Source organism: Nyctereutes procyonoides, unplaced genomic scaffold, assembly GCF_905146905.1.
Source record: "Nyctereutes procyonoides isolate TBG_1078 unplaced genomic scaffold, NYPRO_anot_genome, whole genome shotgun sequence".
In the NCBI taxonomy this organism is placed as follows: domain Eukaryota; kingdom Metazoa; phylum Chordata; class Mammalia; order Carnivora; family Canidae; genus Nyctereutes; species Nyctereutes procyonoides.
Window position 1 is genome coordinate 16,544,975 of NW_026575137.1, and position 18,641 is coordinate 16,563,615.

At 44.4% G+C, this 18,641-nt stretch overlaps 1 protein-coding gene across 3 annotated transcripts in view; it reads right to left on the reverse strand.

Annotated features, from left to right (window-relative positions):
* NCALD (neurocalcin delta) overlaps positions 1-16,663 on the reverse strand; it is a 377,982-nt gene extending 361,319 nt beyond the window's left edge. Inside the window, exon 1 of one of the 3 annotated variants that reach the window (XM_055303513.1) lies at positions 16,604-16,663. The gene's annotated coding sequence lies outside the window, so the exon portion shown is untranslated. The remainder of the gene's footprint in view (positions 1-16,603) is intronic. The other 2 variants (XM_055303509.1, XM_055303512.1) reach the window with 2 other exon arrangements.
* Between the last annotated feature and the right edge of the window lie 1,978 nt (positions 16,664-18,641).

Sequence of the window (18,641 nt, forward strand, 5' to 3'; positions counted from 1 at the left end):
GGATCCCCAAACTTGAAGTTTCAAAGATAAATTTAACTCTGTAAAAGGGAATCCAAAGGAACAACAGAAAAATAGATAGCATAATAGAAAATAGTTAACTGTCAGATTGAGTGGCATCCAGGGAAATGAAAAAAAAATCATCCTTCCCTTAGAAAAAACTCTTCTGATTACAATACCACTTGTTTATAGTTGTAAAAAAAAATACACAAATAAGATAAGTCACTTGTTTTATGGAAAGGTTAAAAAAAGAAAGAGAGAGAAAAAGAAAAACACCAGAGTGGTGCCTGAGTGGCTCAGTCAGTTGGGCATCCAACTCTCGATTTTGGCTCAGATCACAATCTCAGGGTCATGGGATCGTGCCCTATGTCTGGCTCCACACTCAGCAGGGAGCCAGCTTGAGATTCTCTCTTCCTCTCCCTCAGCCCTTTACCCACTTGTGTGCTCTTTCTCTCACTCTCTCTATAAAATAAATAAATAAATCTTTAAAAAAAAACGCCATTTAGTAAAGTGTGCTGAGACAATTAGTTAGCAAGTTAAAAGAGAAAAATAATCAGTTTACATCCTCATTTCCTCCTTGCTCTCCACCAAAATATAGTTGTGTTAACTAATAATATGGGGTCTTTAATGTGAAGAATTCTTTGAAACCAATAGAAAACAGAGCTGATTATTTATCAAAACCTGTGCAAGAATGGAGTAGGCTGTCCTATCAATGGTAGAAGTCATAGTGAAACGTTTGCCCACTTAACAACTGAAAACTACATCATGGTGCAAGCAATTCAGAGGAAATAATTGTAGCAAATGTGTCCAAAAATATTTTATTACATATTATTAAAGACCTTATGCCCATGAGATCTATTTTAAGTGTAAAACAAAGCAAGGTTACAGAAAAATGTATCTTTTTTTAATTTTATTTATTTATGATAGTCATCACAGAGAGAGAGAGAGGCAGAGACATAGGCAGAGGGAGAAGCAGGCTCCATGCAGGGAGCCTGACGTGGGATTCGATCCTGGGTCTCCAGGATCGCGCCCTGGGCCAAAGGCAGGTGCTAAACCGCTGCGCCACCCAGGGATCCCCAGAAAAATGTATCTAATATGACTGTTTTGGTAATAAGAAAAGGAGTCCCTTTTGATCTTTAAAAAGACTGTATTTGTATGTACAAAGAGAAAGGTAGGGAGACACACCTCAGGCCTTTCACACTGGCTGCTGGGGAGGCCTGAGAGTAAACACTGTCCAGGAAAGCCCTTCCTTCACGTATCTTTGTCCTGGATTATAATTTGAAAAAAAAATTTATTATAACTGATGAGAAAAATATACAAAGAACATATAATAGAAAATTAGGAAAAGAGGAAATGCAACTGGAATACAACCTGAAAAAGAAATGTTCAGCCACATTAGTAATCAAAGAAATAGAGAGGCAAATAAAATATTTTTGGTGGCCAAATTAGAAAAAGAATTTCAAAATGATGATAGCCAAGGTAAGAGAAAAGTAGATTAAACCAACACAGTCATACAACATGAACTGCTTAGATTTCCACATTAATTTCCAAATTCCCATTTAGAAAGCAAATGGCAAAATAAGTCAAGAGTTTTTAATAGAAGTTCAAACATAACATCTAACCTCTTAAATCCACTGGAAATATATCATAGGCTATAATCTCATATACAGAAAAAGATTTTGTGCAAAACTATTATTTAAAATTTTGACCAAATGACCAATAATGGAATGTCTAAGTAAACTGAGGTATATCCATTTGATGAGATATTATATACCCTACTAAGCATTGTCTACAAAGAATATTTAGCACAAAATATAAAATTCTCATAGAAGTAAAAACTTGCATTTCTTTTACTCTCAGTGTTTTACTTCTGACACAAACATGTGAGGGTTTTCTCCATACCAAGCAATGCTCCAATTCTCCAGATACCAACTGTGTCCTATAATTCAATTTTGATGCTGACAACCCAGAGGTAGGTGGTGGCCCCACAGACTGAGGGCTCAGTCCCATAAGACTGCCGCCCAATTCAAATGCCAGTTGCAAATCACAGATACTTGGACTTCTGACCAATTGGCTGTAAATCAGGGGTTTCCATGATATACTCCTTGGATCCAAAACTCACCAGAACAGCTCACAGAACTCAGGAACACAGTTTACTTGCTAGATTATTGGTTTATTATTAAAGGATATGGTTCAAAAACAGCCACATGGAAAAGATGCATAGGACAAGGTATGGGGGAAGAGGTGGGGAGCTTCCACATTCTCTCTGGTAAACCACTTTACCAGCACTCTGATGTGCTCAGCACCTTGGAAGCTCTCTGAACCCCACTGTTTAGGCTTTTTTTCTAACTTTGTATTTAAATTCCAGTTAGTCAACATACAGTATAATATTAGTTTCAGGTGCACAATATTGGGATTCAATACTTCCATAGAATACCTGGTGGTTATCACAACGAGTGCCCTCCTTAGCCCCCACCTCTTATTTCCCCATCCCCCTTACCCACCTCCCCTCTGCGAACCATCAGTTTGTTCTCTATAGTTAAGAGTCTGTTTCTTGGTTTGCCTCTGTCTCTCTTTTTTTCATCCCTTTGCTCCTCTGTTTTCTTTCTTAAATTCTGCATATGAGTGAAACCATATGGTATTTTATGGAGGCTCTAAAATTATGTAGACTCAAGTGATTAAATCATTGGCCACTGGTAATTGAAGTCCATCTCCAGCTTCTCTTCCCTTCCTGGGGGTAGAATAGGGGCCTGAAAGTTCCAACCCTCTGATTACATGGTTGGTTCCTTTGGCCACCAGCCCCTCTCTTCCTAGAGTTACCCCTTTAACATAAAGGCAGATGTGGCTGGAAGCAGTTTATTAATGAACAATAAAGGACACTCATCCTACTCCCATCACTCAGAAATTCCCTGGGTTTTTAAGGAGGTCTGTACCAGGAACTAGGGACAGAGACCCAAACTATATATTTCTTATTATATCACAGTATCATAGCCCAGGGTATATGGTTAAATGAAAACTTAATTTTAAAATTACATAGAAGTGTGACTGTGTAACTAAGAAAAATATTTCTTTATAAAAATAATGAAAAGAAATGTTCCAAATACTAACCCTGTTTGCCTTTGAATATCTGAATTATGGTAACTTTTTTTTCTTTCTAATCTATAGCATGCAGATCTTATTTCATGATAATGCTTTCCTTTAATAAGGATAGAAATGAAGGTATGGAGAGAATAGTGGCCAAGGTCTGGGGAACATATTCTTTAAATGTTATATTTGAGGGACACCTGGGTGGCTTAGCCGTTAAGTGTCTGTTTTCAGCTCAGGGCATGATCCTGGGGTCCAAGGATCAAATCCCACATTGGGCTTCTTGCAGGGAGTCTGCTTCTCCCTCTGCCTGTGTCTCTGCCTCTCTCTGTGTGTCTCTCATGAATAAATAAATAAAATCTTTAAAAAAATAAAAGTTAAAAAAATAAATGATATATTTGAAATAAATATATAAATAAATGACTACATTTGAAAAAATCTAAGGCACAGAATTCCTGTTACTCTCTCAAGAAACTTCAGAGGCCAGGACTGACTTCTGATTCTCACTGTTTGTCCTTTGGCCTGGCTTGGAAGTGGCTGGCATGTCTTCCAAAGGGTGAGGTGATGGGAACTCAACATCACAGCCTTCCCACCGCATCCCAATCCTCCCCTTCCTATAAACCACAGTAAAAAACCCCATCAAAGCGCTCTTCCTGTAAATATTCTAATAGAAATTTTAGATCACATGTCTAAAGAAATGTGCCTGCGTGTGCCTGTCTGTACGTCTGTTTGCCTGGATGCTTCTTCCTCCCTGTTTCTCCTCAAGGGCAACAAAACAAACTCCTGGACAATGATGCAGCAATCTACCTCACTTATCAAATGATAAATCTGAATAGAATAACAATGAAAAAGAATGAGAACTAAAGGAACCCCAGCCAGGACCACACCTCCATATTAAACAATTTTAAATGACAACAGATTAAAGTCCATCTCTCCCCTCACACTTCCCATGCAATCCAAATTAATAATCTCAAATCCCGATTGCAGTATTTCAGGTCCTATCCCTAATACTGAGTTACGCTAAATATTTCCCCTTCGGGTACATTAAATGGTCAGGTAAACATTCAAAATCTCTTATTGCATGATACTTTAGAGATATGCATCCTACATATCCTTACATAAAAATAATGAAAGAATGAGAGCCTGGCTGGCTAAATCCATAGAGTATACAACTCTTGATCTTGATCTCAGGGTTGTGAGTTGGGGCCCCAGTTGGGTGTGGAGATTACTTAAAAAAGTAAAATCTTAAAAAAAAATAATGAAAGAAAATATTCCAAATATTAACACTGATTTATAAAAGAACATTTTAGTAAAAGATGTTAGTAAAAAAATTTTAGTGAAGAAAATAACAATCCCTCTAATTTATCTCCTTAGTAAATTCAAGTATTTGTAGTGTCTTGTGTGACATTATTTTCTGAGTGGTGGTGCATTTGTACCTTTGTCATGAAAGAACAGCCACACCAGCAGCATAACTTCTGTACCTGAGATGTTGCACCTCATGCTCGCATCTGTGTTAGCCACTTAACCTTCTCAACCCTTACAGCAACCCCATGAAGCAGTAACATCGTTGCCCCAGTTATAAACTAAAGGTATAAGTTCCAGGAGGTTGTGCAGCTAGTAAGTGACAGCATTAAGACTGAACGAAGCCAAGCCAATCCAGTTCCAGAGTGGATATGCTCTTTCTGCTACAGAACTACAGATTGCATCCACATTCTTTTTTACTTACACCAAAAATATCTCCTGCCTAAGCCTGACTTGGACAATCTGTAAAAACAACAACTGATATCAACTACCCAAATGAACAGACAATCCGTACAGATACAGTAATTCTGAATGATGAAGTATTGAATTACTGCATCATTTTTCAGAAAGTTACAGTCCCCAAATCAGAACCAGAGGAAGGAAGTTATAGGTGCCTTTCAATAATGCAAACAGAAGAAATAAACCAATTAAATGGTCTGGTGGAGAAAAGGAGAGGTATAAAAGGGCCTAAAAATAGTTTCCATCTTATCTCTGCTATAATAATAGCAGATTAGCGTGCATTCTCTTGGAAATGTCACCTAGGCAACCAGAAATACAAAGACAAAGATGTTCAGAAAAATATATGTATATAAATCTATTTTTGCCATCTTTGAACATAAGTGATCACTATTCCAAGAAGGACAATAACTAGACTATATATGGTAAAAGAAAAAAGGTAAGTGCAGAAGAGAGTTGCATAAGTTGGTATCCAGTAGAAAGTAGAATAAGAAGATATAAAGGTAGGTCTCTATATAAGAAGCCCTAACCCATTGCCTCAAATCAGGCCAAAATTTTACTAGGAATGTTAAACATATTTTTCCTATATTTTTTAAATACCATGTTTTTGTCTCATCAACCAAAGGCAGACTAATACAAGTGAGGGTAGGCTAGCAAATTCTAAAACAACATTTGGAAAGCTATCTTTTTAAAAAAAAAAAAAAAGATTGTTGGGATCCCTGGGTGGCGCAGCGGTTTGGCGCCTGCCTTTGGCCCAGGGCGCGATCCTGGAGACCCCGGATCGAATCCCACGTCGGGCTCCCGGTGCATGGAGCCTGCTTCTCCCTCTGCCTGTGTCTCTGCCTCTCTCTCTCTCTGTGACTATCATAAATAAATAAAAATTAAAAAAAAAAAAGATTGTTTATTTATTCATGATAGACACAGAGAGAGAGGCAGAGGGAGAAGCAGGCTCCACACAGGGAGCCTGACACAGGACTCGATCCCAGGAACCCTGGGCCACCCAGGGATCCCTGGAAAGCTATCTTAAGCTCCACTTAACTAGAATGACTCTATGTCCCCATTTGCCTAAGATAGTCTGTGTTCACACCTCTTGTTTTGAGGTAATTATTCAAAACTATTCCTCTTGGAATGGCTCAGTGGTTGAGTCTCTGCCTTAGGCTCAGGGCGTGATCCCAAGGTCCTGGGATTGAGTCCTGCATCAGGTTCCCCAGAGGAGCCTGCTCCTCCCTCTACCTGTGTCTCTGCCTCTGTATGTCTTTAAATAAGTAAATAATAAATAAATCTTTAAAATAAATAAATAAAATCTTTAAAAAGTACTCTACTTTCATTTTCAAAAGTATCCAGTATGAACAATAAATAATATGGTTACCTTATATTTAACCAAGACATATTTCTTAACCAATTAACAGTGTGCTAGCAACTAGGTCGAAAACTTAGATTAGTTCAAAAAAATTTTGTAAGATAAAGTCCCTGACTTCTAGAACATTACAATCTAGCTAAGAAGACAGAAATAATACCCAAAACAACAGTGAAGCAGTGAATAATTGATAATCATTCATGTAATCCAGGCTGTAAGTGGCGCAGTTCAGATCAGAGACAAAGTGGACAGTGGATCCCCTTGAGTGAGATACTCCATAGAAACTGTGGTCAAGGTAACAATGCTTCTTGAGCCCTTACTGTATACCAGGCACTGTGCTAGGCATGACGCACATTTGCTCTCACACCAGGCTCAAAACAGCCCTAGCAGTGAACTGTCATTATGCTCATTTTCTACGACTTGCCCAAGTGTTAGCAGAGAATGAAAATGCCTGATCCCCAAGTGTATGCTCCCTGCCCCTGCAGATGTGCACATGCTGCTTCCCGTTGGCCCAGCCTGACCCCGAGTTGGCACAGTAGCCAGGAGAGCTATCAGCTTCTCTTTCTGCTCTGTAGCAACACAAAGTGTGGTCCCATCCTGGCAGAGGGCTGCTGAATCAGCCAGGGTGCAGGTAGGAAGTAGGAGCTTTTTAATCCACCAAGGAATCCTATTGGAGAGGCTACTGAGAAAAAAATAATGAAGGGTTTAGAAAAGCAGCCAAGACTGACAACAGCAGGAAGCTGTTACCATCCCTCAGCCTCCGTGTGTGAGGTGGGGATGTAAAGGAATTCCAAAGAAAGTGGCTGGATGGCGAAGATGCCTGGCATGAGCTGCAGCCTTCAGCACACACAAGAAGCCAACTGAGGCATGCAGTTCCACCCAGCAGGAGGGAACATGGAAATAAACGGCCTCCCCGACTCTCCTCCCACTCTCCCAAGTAGTGGGCTGGACCCACCACTGACCAAATTATACCGGAAATCAAAGACAAAGATGGCCCTTGACGCCTCTCAGGACACAGAGCAGGTGGCTGAGGGAGGAAAGAGAAGGTGGAAGAGCCCACAAGAGATGTCCAGCCTGCTTGCTGTGTCCTCACCCCTGCAGAAGAGTGTGCTCCCACTAAGGCAGAGTAAACTGACCCAGTCACTCTTTGCAGGGGTGTGGAAGGTGCTACATTAGCAAGGTGTCATCCTCAGCATGTGTGTAAGGCCAGGGCAGTTCAAAGGCAAGTGCCCTTTGTAGTTACACGGGGCCCCATGCTTGGAAGAGCCCCCACGGCTGGTCTAATGCTCTGCTGACACCATTTTAAGATTCTAGATAATTTTTTTTTTAAGGTTTTACTTTTTTGAGAGAGACCATGAGCAGGGGGAGGGGTAGAGGGAAAGAGAGAAGCAGACTCCCACTGAGCAGGGAGACTGACTCGATTCCAGGACCCTGGGATCATGACCCGAGCTGAAGGCAGACACCCAATTGCCTGAGCCACTCAGGTGCCCTGAAATTCTCAATAATTTTTAAACAAGGGCCTACATTTTTTCAATTTGTACTGGGCCTCGCAAATTAAGTAGCTGGTCTTGGGCAAGGCAAAACATTTTCCTCAGCTGGTGAGACGAAATTCTCTTAAGTTTTGTAAGATTCCAAGTGTATTATTCAAAGCAGACAGACCCAAAGTTAATATTAACCAGAGTAACAATGATACAGCAGAATATATAGCATAATAAAGTGAGAGGGCATTTTACCTTTTTTTTTTTTCTTTCCTCTTTCTCTTTTGAAGTCAAACTGAAAAGTGGCTGAGAAACCAAAATAAGCTGCCCCCTGGAGAGACACGGAACTTAAATACAACAGCCTCTCCACAGCACAGAGGGAATGGATTTGGCCTCATAAGAGAACGTGAATGTGATCAGTGCAGACAACCAAGCAGAATAATTTGTGCCCTGGGTGGACTCTGTTGATGTACCCCCATGTGATGGGATATGGTCTTCGAATTAGCCAGGTAATTGCCAGTGCTACCCTTGACCTTGCCTTGTGTGCCCAGTGAACATAGGCCCCAGTGCAGGACAAGGTACTGAAAACACATTCATGGAAGGCTCATTGATGGGCCAGCATCAGTTACAGACCGTTATTTCCAAGCTGATGCTTTTCAAAAAGCCTAGAAACTGGAGCCTATATTGCTTCTGTTGCCCTTTCCTGAAAGACCCCCACATCCTTAGCCTTTCTCTGAGTAATTACTTTGTGAAAGTATCTGGGAAAGTCCAGGTGAGAAGCCAGGATAGGGACAATGTCTCCCCCCCATTCATCTCCTCCCAGGCCACTGGGTAAAGCAAAGCACAGAAAGCTTCCATTCAAGGCAGGGACCAAGTGGTTTTTGAGAGCCTCTTTCACTCACCCCTCCACATCAGAAATAAGAGATGGTAGATTTTAAGTATTTTGTTTGTTTTATTGTTTAAAGTTAGAATAAAATTTCAATAGATCAAATCAGAAGTGTTTATAAAACCTCTACTGTGTGAAGGAACCTAGAATCCAGGTGGTCAACCAAATCTAGGAGCATCATGACAGAATCAGAGGATCAAGGGTAACAGTGTACACTCATGAGCCCTGCAGCAGGATGAATGGTGGCCCCCCAAAAACATGCCCACTTCCAAACTCTGGGAACAGGTGAATGTGATCTTATTTGGAAAAAGGAGGTAATTAAGTTAAGGATCTCAAAATAAAATAACCCTGGATTATCCAGGTGAAGGATCTCAAAATAAAATAATCCTGGATTATCCAGGTGAACCCTAAATCTAACAACAAATGTCCTTTATAAGAGACACACAGAGGAGAGAAGGAGGCCACGTGACCATGGAGGCAGAGATGAGTGTGATGCAGCCTTGAGCCCAGGAATGCTGACAGCCACCTGCCGCTGGGATGGACAAGCAAAGAATTCTCCCCACAAAGCTTCTGGGGGCCTGGCTGTGCTGCTATCTTGATTTTGGACTTCTGCCCTCCAGAACGGTGAGAAAACATATTTCTGTTATTTTAAGCCACCCAGTTTGTGGTAAGTTGTTATACAGGCCACAGGAAACTAACATAAGCCCTTGACCACATCTCCCACCCGTGGCCTCAGCTTCACAACCTCCAAGCACGGAAAATATGAGGCCTTCCAATGCAGCCCATGCTGCACCAGCAGCCTACTTCTGACCCTAGAATAGATTTTTTTTTTCTCTGATGCAATGCTTCATATATGTGTAGACCACAATAATTGGGCTCCCACAGAGCTTTTTCTGGCTAGAGAGGCCTTCATTCATGCCTTGGGGGAGGTGGGCTCCCCCACACTAGACACTGCTTGCTGAACTTCCTCCTGCCAAGACAGCACAGAGGGAAATACCATCTCCCTTGTACTGGACACTCTCCTTCTAACACAGCCCTAGGTCTCATTAATGTTTAAGCAGCCAAATTACACTATCAACTCCTTTGGAGCTTTCAGCTAAGAACAAAACAAACATAACTTTCTCACATGTATTTCAAGGACATATTGTCACCCCCCACCAATTATATAAAAAGATATTTTTAATCTAAATATAATCATTCAGCTATGAAACATACATATGAAATACATGTTGTTATTTAGGGGAGGGGGGAAGAGGAAGAAATTCTGAGCATTTACTCTACATTTTGACAGCCAAGCGAAATTTGTACAAATCAGATTATTCCCAAAGAATGAAAACACACAGGTTTGGAAAAAAAAATCTAACATACCAGATCGGACTGGATGTATGGTGAAAATGTTCCTGGGTTCAAATCTCAGCCCCACAACTTATTAGTGACCTTGGGTAGGTCATTCAACCTCTTAATGTTTTAGTTCCCTCACCTGTGAAATAAGGCTCACCATAGTGCTCACTCCGCCTGCTGGATCCTCTCTGCTTTCCTCTCCAGATCCAGATTCCTCCCTTCTCCACTCCATTCTCAGCCCTGGGAGGCTGATTTCCAGGTAAGACTAGTCCTTATATCCAACAGGTTTTCTTGCCCTCTGGCTTCTGATTAGGTTGGTCAATCAGGTGGCACCAGCAGAACTCAGAGACGGGAGAAAAGAGTAGTTGGGGACTCACTCACCTGGATGCCTCCATGACAGGCCAAAGTTTGGCATTAACTGTATTCCTCTACTAAAGACCAATTCCACATGCTGCTCTCACATCACTCTTTCGGGGCTGGGATAGTGAAGGCTTACATGCCTTGCGGGCCACTCTTGGCAGCTTCCCTTAACTCTGCCCACATCTTTGTAAAGAGTCCCCTCACTAAACTTTCTCCAGTTATGCCCTGTGAGTGTGTCATCTGCCTCCCTATGAACTCTGGCTGATAAACCCTCTGAAGGACTTATCAGAATCAAATTAATGTTTAGAACACTGCCGTGTTCACAGAAAGTGTGCATCAAGGCATTTGCAATCATTACTGTCATTGTTACCAATAGTGGTCAACTTATCTGTGCCATCCCTGGTCGTGAGTTAGCTTGGTGACACATTTACTTTTCCTCCCCAAGTCCAATACTTTTTTGTGGGGCAATAAATATAATATCCTCAGTTGTATACATGTGGAGAAAACTATTAGGATCTCTTTCATCTTAATAATTAAAATCACCCCCTAACTTCCCTACTGCCCTTCCTCTCTTCACTCTCTCTCTAATGTAGGGAAGTGATCATGCCAGTGTCACAAGGCAACAAATACTCAACAGCTCCTCCAAATGAAATTCAGACTCTACTTACTACTGTCCCTCACAATTTGATCCCAATCTACTTTGAAGACTATATTAAACATTTCACACTCCCTAGAATGGCTACTACATTAAAAAAAAAAAAAAAAACCTGAAAATAGCTAGTGTTGGCAAGGACGTGGAGGAATGGGAACCCATGTGTATTGCTGGTGGGCCTGTAACATGGTAACTGCTGTAGAAAACAAAAAATTAAAAAAAATTACCACGTGATCTAGCAATCCCACTTCTGGGCATATACCCAAAAGAACTGATAGCAGATCTCAAACAGATACCATCATCGATGGTCACAATGGCATTATTCACAATAGCCAAAAGGTGGAAGCACCGCAAGTACCTGTTGGTAAATGAACGGATAAACAAAATGTAGTGTACACCTACAATGCAGTATTACTCAGCTTTAAAAAGAAAGGAAATTCGGACCCATGCTACACCATGGGTAAACTTGAAGACATAATGTTAAGTGAAATAAGCCAGTCACAAAGTGACAAATATTGTACGATTCCATGTAACATAAGGTACCTAGAGTAGTCAAATTCAGACAGACACAAAGTACAATGAAAGGTGGTTGCCAGGGGCTGGATTTGGAGAAGGAGAGTTTTTTTGTACTGGGTATAGAGTTTCAGTTTGGAAAGATGAAAAAGGGGCAGCCCTGGTGGCACAGCGGTTTAGCACCGTCTGCAGCCTGGGGTGTGATCCTGGAGACCTGGGACTGAGTCCTATGTCAGGCTCCCTGCATGGAGCCTGCTTCTCCCTCTGCCTGTGTCTCTGCCTCTCTCTCTCTCTCTCTCTGTCTCTCCTGAATAAATAAATGAAATCTTTTTTTTTTTTTAAAGGAAAGATGAAAAAGTTCTGGGGATGGATGGCGGTGACAGTGGCACAGTAACACAAATGTACTTAATGCCACAGAACTTTACACTTAAAAATGGTTCACAAGGTAAATGTTGTGTTATTTATATTTAACCACAATAAAAAAAATAACATATTCAAGAAACACTTATTGCTTGCCTATCACACACAGCACTGCAGTGGGGACATGACAGTAAACAAACTGAAAGGTCACTGTCCCCATCAAAGGGGCTCTGCTCCTCCACCTTCCCCCACCACACAGTTCTCATTCCAGGCAACCTGTCCCCTAAGTATGTCTTGCACTTTCACAGTGGAATATAAGTTTCTTAAAGGTAGGGGACTAGATCTTATTCATCTTGTATCACTAGAACTTAACACAATGTTGAATATGTGGAAACTGCTAAAAAAAATATTGCTTGACATTCTAAGTAAAAATCCAGCCAAAGAAGTCTTTCTCTTCTTTTTCCTCCTATCTTCTAGCCAGCCAATACATAGCATTTCTTGAAGTTAGTTAGCCGTATTTTCAGATATAAGAGATTAGAGCTTTTACTATGCTCACTTTAAATTGTTCTGTTCATGGGGTACCTGGCTGGCTCAGTAGGCAGAGCATGAGACTTAATCTCAGGGTTAAGAGTTCAAGTCCCATGTCGGGGGTGGAGCCTACTTAAAAAAAAATGTTCTGTTCACAAATAATTCTACTAAGCATATAAATTGTGGGTTTAAAATTAGAACTCCACTGTTTATTAGCCATGTGCCCTTGGACAAGTTATTGAGTGTCCCTGAACCTGTTTTCCTCATCTATGAAGGGGAATGCTAGCAGTATGATGGTGGACATCTGTTACTTTGTAATCCAACATCCATTGGCCCATCTCCTGGTTAGAGAACAACATTCTCTAACAATATTCTCCTGGAGAACTACCCTGCTCCCTGCTTCTTAGCCTCAGGGATAAAACCTGTGATCAAGCCCAAGCTCTACTAACTTGTGGCACTGGAGCCAAAGGAAGAGGTGGTGGACCCAATCAAAGCCAATGAAGCCACAGCCAGTCATTGCAAGTAATTCTGGGATAGAGTCTCTCCTTTTCTGGCTGGATTTAAACCCACAAGGAAATGGAACCTAAAAATGGTGCCAACTTCAAGAAACTTCAAGAAACTAAACCAGTAAATAGAGAGAGAGAAATCAGGCCCTGGTAATGATGCTTAACCCCTGGATCAAGCCATACCTGAAGTATCTTCCTCTGGACCGAGGAGTTAAAAAGCCAAAATAATGTTCCTTTTTTTCCCTTTTTTTACTTAAGTTTGTTTGACACTTGCAACAGAATTGAATCCTAATCATAATACACATCTCCTGAAAATATTATTACAAAATTTAATGGAATCCCTATGTACATACATAGTACATATAGGAAGGATAAAAAGAAGCCACTAATGCTAATGGTGGTGATAGTTTAAGGTAGTGGTAGAAATTTCCTGGCTTCTTCTAAGATTGACTTTGAACTCGTGTGTTCTGTCCCTGATTTCTGCCTTCATTATCCCTCAGTGATACTCTCTCTCATGGTGATAAAGATAGAAGGATGGTAAGGACAAAAATTGTAAGCTACCACTTCCTAATCCCACACCCTGACAGACATCACTAATTGACCACAGAACTCTTTCCTGCTGAGTCCAGATCCAGCCTTGGATACCTACTCAATCCAGCTCTCCTGGATTGGTAGCCACTACCAATCAAACCAAGATGACATGAAAAATAAAACCAATGGTCTCAGCTCCAGAACAGCAGTTGGCAAAGTTTTCCTGTAAAGAACTAAGGAGTAAGTGTTTTAGTCATGGTCTCCATTACATATTCTTCTTTGTATTTTGATTTGTTTTGTTTATAACCCTTTAAAAATGTAAAAAGTATTTTGGATTCCTCAGCTATCCAAAATCCCCTGCTCTGGAGCCTTGAGACTCTGAGGCAGTCTCAGAGAACTGGGCTCCATCTTCGCTCCCTTTGCAAGGTCCCTGAGATCCCAGTAATGGAATTTTGGAAATACTGCCTCCGTCAGAAATGCACCCACACAACATACTGAATTGCTTAAAATTTAACAGAGGGGCTTTGATGGCAGCATAGTTCCTGCTCTCTTCCTATCTCTCCCAGGACAAGCTCCCAGGGAAGTCCACACTCCCAGGGAAGCCACAATCCAAGGAAGAGTCATTAAGCCTATGCATGTGGTAATGTTCTTCTCTGCCTCCAGAACCAAATTCACGGCACAACCTTTTCAAAGAGCTGGACCCCCACCCCTCACAGCCTAGTGTGAGAAGGCCCACCTTTTTATGATGGAAGGAAGGGAAGAGTTCAAATCCCTACATTTCCCCATTATTAGTCTGTCCCTTTATAGTTTAAAAAATACATCTGAACTGGGTTCCAAGGTAGCACACCACACTGCTTTTGACCAACTGCTGATTCCTTAATATCTCCCAAAGTTTTTTGTTTTGTTTTGTTTTTGTTTTTGTTTTTTATTGTGCAGTATTATACTAAGGATTGGTTTGGACTTCCTATTATTCTCCATGTTTGTTTCTGGCTTTAGTGAAAAGGACTGAACTTCGCTTGACTGATATCCATTTATTAATGCAACAAACATTTCCTGACACACTCCATCTTTCAAGGCACTTGCAGGTGAGGTAGATCCATGTGTAGAGGATGCTGTAGGGCACTGGGAGGGGATGCACAGGGTAACATGGCAGCAGGAAGCAAGCGCAGCTCAATTAGCTGGGACAGGGAAGGGGGGCTGCCAAGAGGTCTGCTGGTGGGCAGTGTTGTTACAGATGAGTAGGGAAAGATTCCCAGGAGTTACCCAGATGAGGAAGGGTGGGAGGAGCCGAAGCTACACAGGGAGAGGCCTGGGAGATGAGGCTGGGGAGGAAACGAGGAGGGTGAGGTCATGAAATTCCCTGGAGTCTGAACTCTATCCTGAAAGCCACGGAAAACCTTTAAAGGAAATGAAGCAGCATGACTGGCGTAGATTTTTGTTTTCCAGATGAGCATTCTAGTTGCAGTTTGGAGAATGGACTGGAGCTAGAGTGTCTGGATTCAGAGCAAGGAACCCAGTGTGAAGGCAACTGGAACAATTCAGGCAAGTGCTAAGGACATGAACTACATCAGTGACCGGAGAAACAGAGAGAAGGGGACATATAATAACAACAATAGGAGCTCACATTTCTGCAGCACACAAGCACAAGGCATTGTGTGAAGTGCTCTCTGTATTGATTCGTTTTATCTTCACAACACACCTGAGACAGGTTTGCTACCTCTTATCAGTCTCATGCCACAGATCAGGAAAGGGCTGAGGAGCTTCTTGTGTCCCAGCCAGAACTCCCATCCAGCAGTTTGGCTGCACAGCCCATGCTCCCCACAGCCCTGTCACCTAGCACACTTACAGGGAGTCTGTGGATCTCCAGGACTGATGCTGACTGCTGGAAATGGGGGAGACTCTGAAGTAATTTCCAGGGGTCTGGTTTGGGCACCTGAACATTTGGATTTCAGGTTCCTGAGCCTCCTTCTCTGAAGGAAGCCCCTCCCTAGATCCATACTTAGCTCCCAGTAGTCTCCCTCCCATACACCCACACTCTCACCATCATACCACCCCCTTCTCTTCTGCAGTCCCTGCATCCTGCATTTGACCCTAAAACACAGGCATCTCCCAGACAGCGTGAAAAACCTCACCAGCATGGCCAGTTGGGTCTGAGAAACCTGGACATAGAGTCCTGCTCTTGCTAAGACAGCTGCGTGCTTAAGTCTGTTGTTTTCAAATCAGACAAAGCTCGGAAAACTTTGAGCAAGCTTGTGTGGTTTCCTTCTCGGCAAGCGAGACCTTGGCAGCCCTACTTCTGTGTGCCTCGAGCTGCCCTACGCACAGGACCGTACCCTCATTTGGGGCCAGCACTCAAGGAAAGAAGGACGCTCGCCCGGCCGGGCCTGCGGCTTCAGACAGGCCCGCAGGGAGAAAGTGGCCCCGGCGGGGAGGCGCCGGAGAGCAAGCCCAGCGCCTTTCTTTCTCTGGGCTTGAGAGTCCAAGCAAGCGTCTGCAGCAAGAAACTTGTGTATTTCCTGCGGACAGGGAGACCTCCTGCCCCTCCCGGGCTGATACGACCCACTTTGCACATCCTGCTTCTCTGGGAGCTAAAAATAAACCGGTATGCCCTGAGAAACACTCAAACACATCATCTCCCCAGCACACCCTTCCCGAGTCCCCGAGCGCGAGAGACGCAAATCTCTCAGGTCCCGGGTCCCAAGCGCACGCCGCTTCCTCCCCGGGGTTCGACTACCGCCTCGGGCGCCTCCCCAGCCCCCTCCCCGGTCTCCACACCACGCGCCAGCCTCCCGCAGCCTCTCCGGGCCGGCTCCGCAGGCGGGGGAGCGAGCGGGGGCCCTCGGCCCCGACCCCCGCGCCGAGGTCGCTCCCGCGGTCCCCGGGCCACCAGGCGCGCGAACGCCCCCTTCCGGCCTCGGCGCGCCGTGCGCGAACTTGCTCTCTCCTTTCCTGCCACCCATCCCCGGGGTCTTTGGCTTGGTCTTCTCTTCGCTCAGAGGCCCCGAGGGCAGGACGAGGGACCTGACCCGGGGAGCCGCGCCGGGGACGGCTGCGGGCACCGGGTCCCCAGGACCGCGCGCTCCTCGCGCCCACCCCTGCGCCCGCCCGGCCCCGGGGCGCGCGGATCCCCCCGGCAGCGGCGCCCCGCCCGCCGCCCGCCGCCCGCCGCCCGGGGGCCCCGCACGCGCGCCCGGGCCGCCGCTCCGACGGGCCCCGGCTGCAGAGAACCGGAGGGACGGCGCTGCGACTCACCGCCTCGGCCGCTCCCCGCGTCTGTGTCGCCGCCGGCGAGGCGGCAGCGGCGGCGGCGGCCGCGCCTTCCCTCCGCCCGCCTCCCCCTGGACAGCACCGCCGCGCGCCGCGCCCCCCTCCCCGGCCGGGCGCGCGGTCTCCGTCCTGGTCGCCGACCCCTCTCCGGGCCGGGGGACGGCCGGGGGCCGGCGGGGGGGCCGGGGGCGCGGTGCGGGTGCGGGCGCGCGCTCCCCCCCGGTGCCCCCCCCGGCCCCCCCCCCCCGAGTCCTAGCCGTGGCCCGGCCCGCAGCTAGGCTGCACTCGTACTTCCCAGGGGGGCCGTTTGTCTCCTGTTCGGGTCGTGGGAGACGAGGTTTAACCTACGGCGACTTCTTCTGGCTTTGACTAGGGGGAGTCTGGGGTCTCTGAGGCAGTGAAGTTCAAGGGATCCTTGGAAGGACAGGCCCACAGGGTGGGGGGGGGGCTGATCCTGCCTAACCAATATTTTCTCTGCCCAGGGCCTTCTGTGAATCGTCTAGGGATGGCTTAGCAAGAACTCGGGAGGAAGACCTGTGGGGGTCAGGGGGCCTCTCCCACACACCGCACCTGACCCCCGTTGCCCACTGCGAAATTTCTCCAAAGCTTCCATCTCAACTGCGGATGATGAAAAGCAAATGTCTTGTCAATTCATTCAACCGATCTTTGTCGATGGCTGCCTGTCTCCCTGTGTTGGCCACGCATGACCTCTCAAAAAGCCACTGTTAACTTCTTGTACTTGTCAACCCTGGTGACGTTGCCAGAACCCACAGAAGGTCTCAATAGCAATTCGAATTCACTGATTAAAAGTCTTGTTATTAAAGATAACAGAAAGGCACCACTAAAGCTGTAAAGGCATCATGACTTGTTGGTGCTTGTTATAATGATTACACAATCTTTTAATATGACTGTTATAGAAATGAGTTACGTTTAAGCCCAATAAACACCCACTCTGATTGGAAAATCAAGTAAAAGGTTCACCTAACCAAAACCATTCTTTTATTTCCACATCATTTACTCATTCAGGCACTGCTTGAAAAACAAGTTGAGAGGCCGTTAAACCATTACTGGCTACTAAGACTGTCTTGAATTGAAATACCAGATTAACCCAGTGGCTTGCCTCCCTAAATATAAATTGGAATCACCTAGAAAGTTGGGTTTCTGTCTTGTTTTTTATTGTTTGGCCTGTGCCCCAGCCCTACCCCCACCCAAGAGATTCTGATTTAACTGGTCGGGGTGTACCCTGACTTAGGGATTTTTTTGCCTTTGGCCCCAAGAGACTCTGATGTGCGACCAAGGTTAGAAACCCCAGGATTAGCCAATCATCAAACAGGGCCTAAGGAAATGAGGTGCAAAATAAGAAAGTTTTGATGCAAGGAAAAGTCTGAGCAGGCATTGCAAACTCAGGATGTCCCTAAGGTATTAAAAAGAAGTGACAAATAATTTAGACTAGGTGTACAGGGGCACACTAGGGAGGGCACGGTGCCTAAAGAGGGCTGTCTTGTCTTTCCACATGGGAAATGCAGAGCCAGTGTGGTCATCAAATTGGATTTTTTTCATTTTGTTTTTTCCCAGAGAAGCCAGAAATTCACATTTAAACTGAACTCTTCTAATTTTAAAATGTTGGTAGCTAAGTTTTAAAATCTTTTAAATGCTCTGTAGGCCAAGAAAGCAGAGTTTGTAGGTCATGAGGGGCCCCAAGATCATCAGTTTACCAGCTGTTATGGTCTTGTTGCTTACAGACTACAGGAAGAACCCTAGTTGGTTGAAGGCAATAGTGGGAAGGTGGAAGTACTTGGAAACAAGGGTGTCTCTGAGATAGTGATTTAAAAAACCCCTTTATTTTGAAATTTTGCTTTAATGATCTCTGCTTTTTTTAAAAAAAAATTTATTTATTTATTCATGAGAGACACAGAGAGAGGCAGAGACACAGGCAGAGGGAGGAGCAGGGTCCCCACAGGGAGCCTGGTGTGGGACTCCATCTCAGGACCCCAGGACCACACCCTGAGCCAAAGGCAGATGC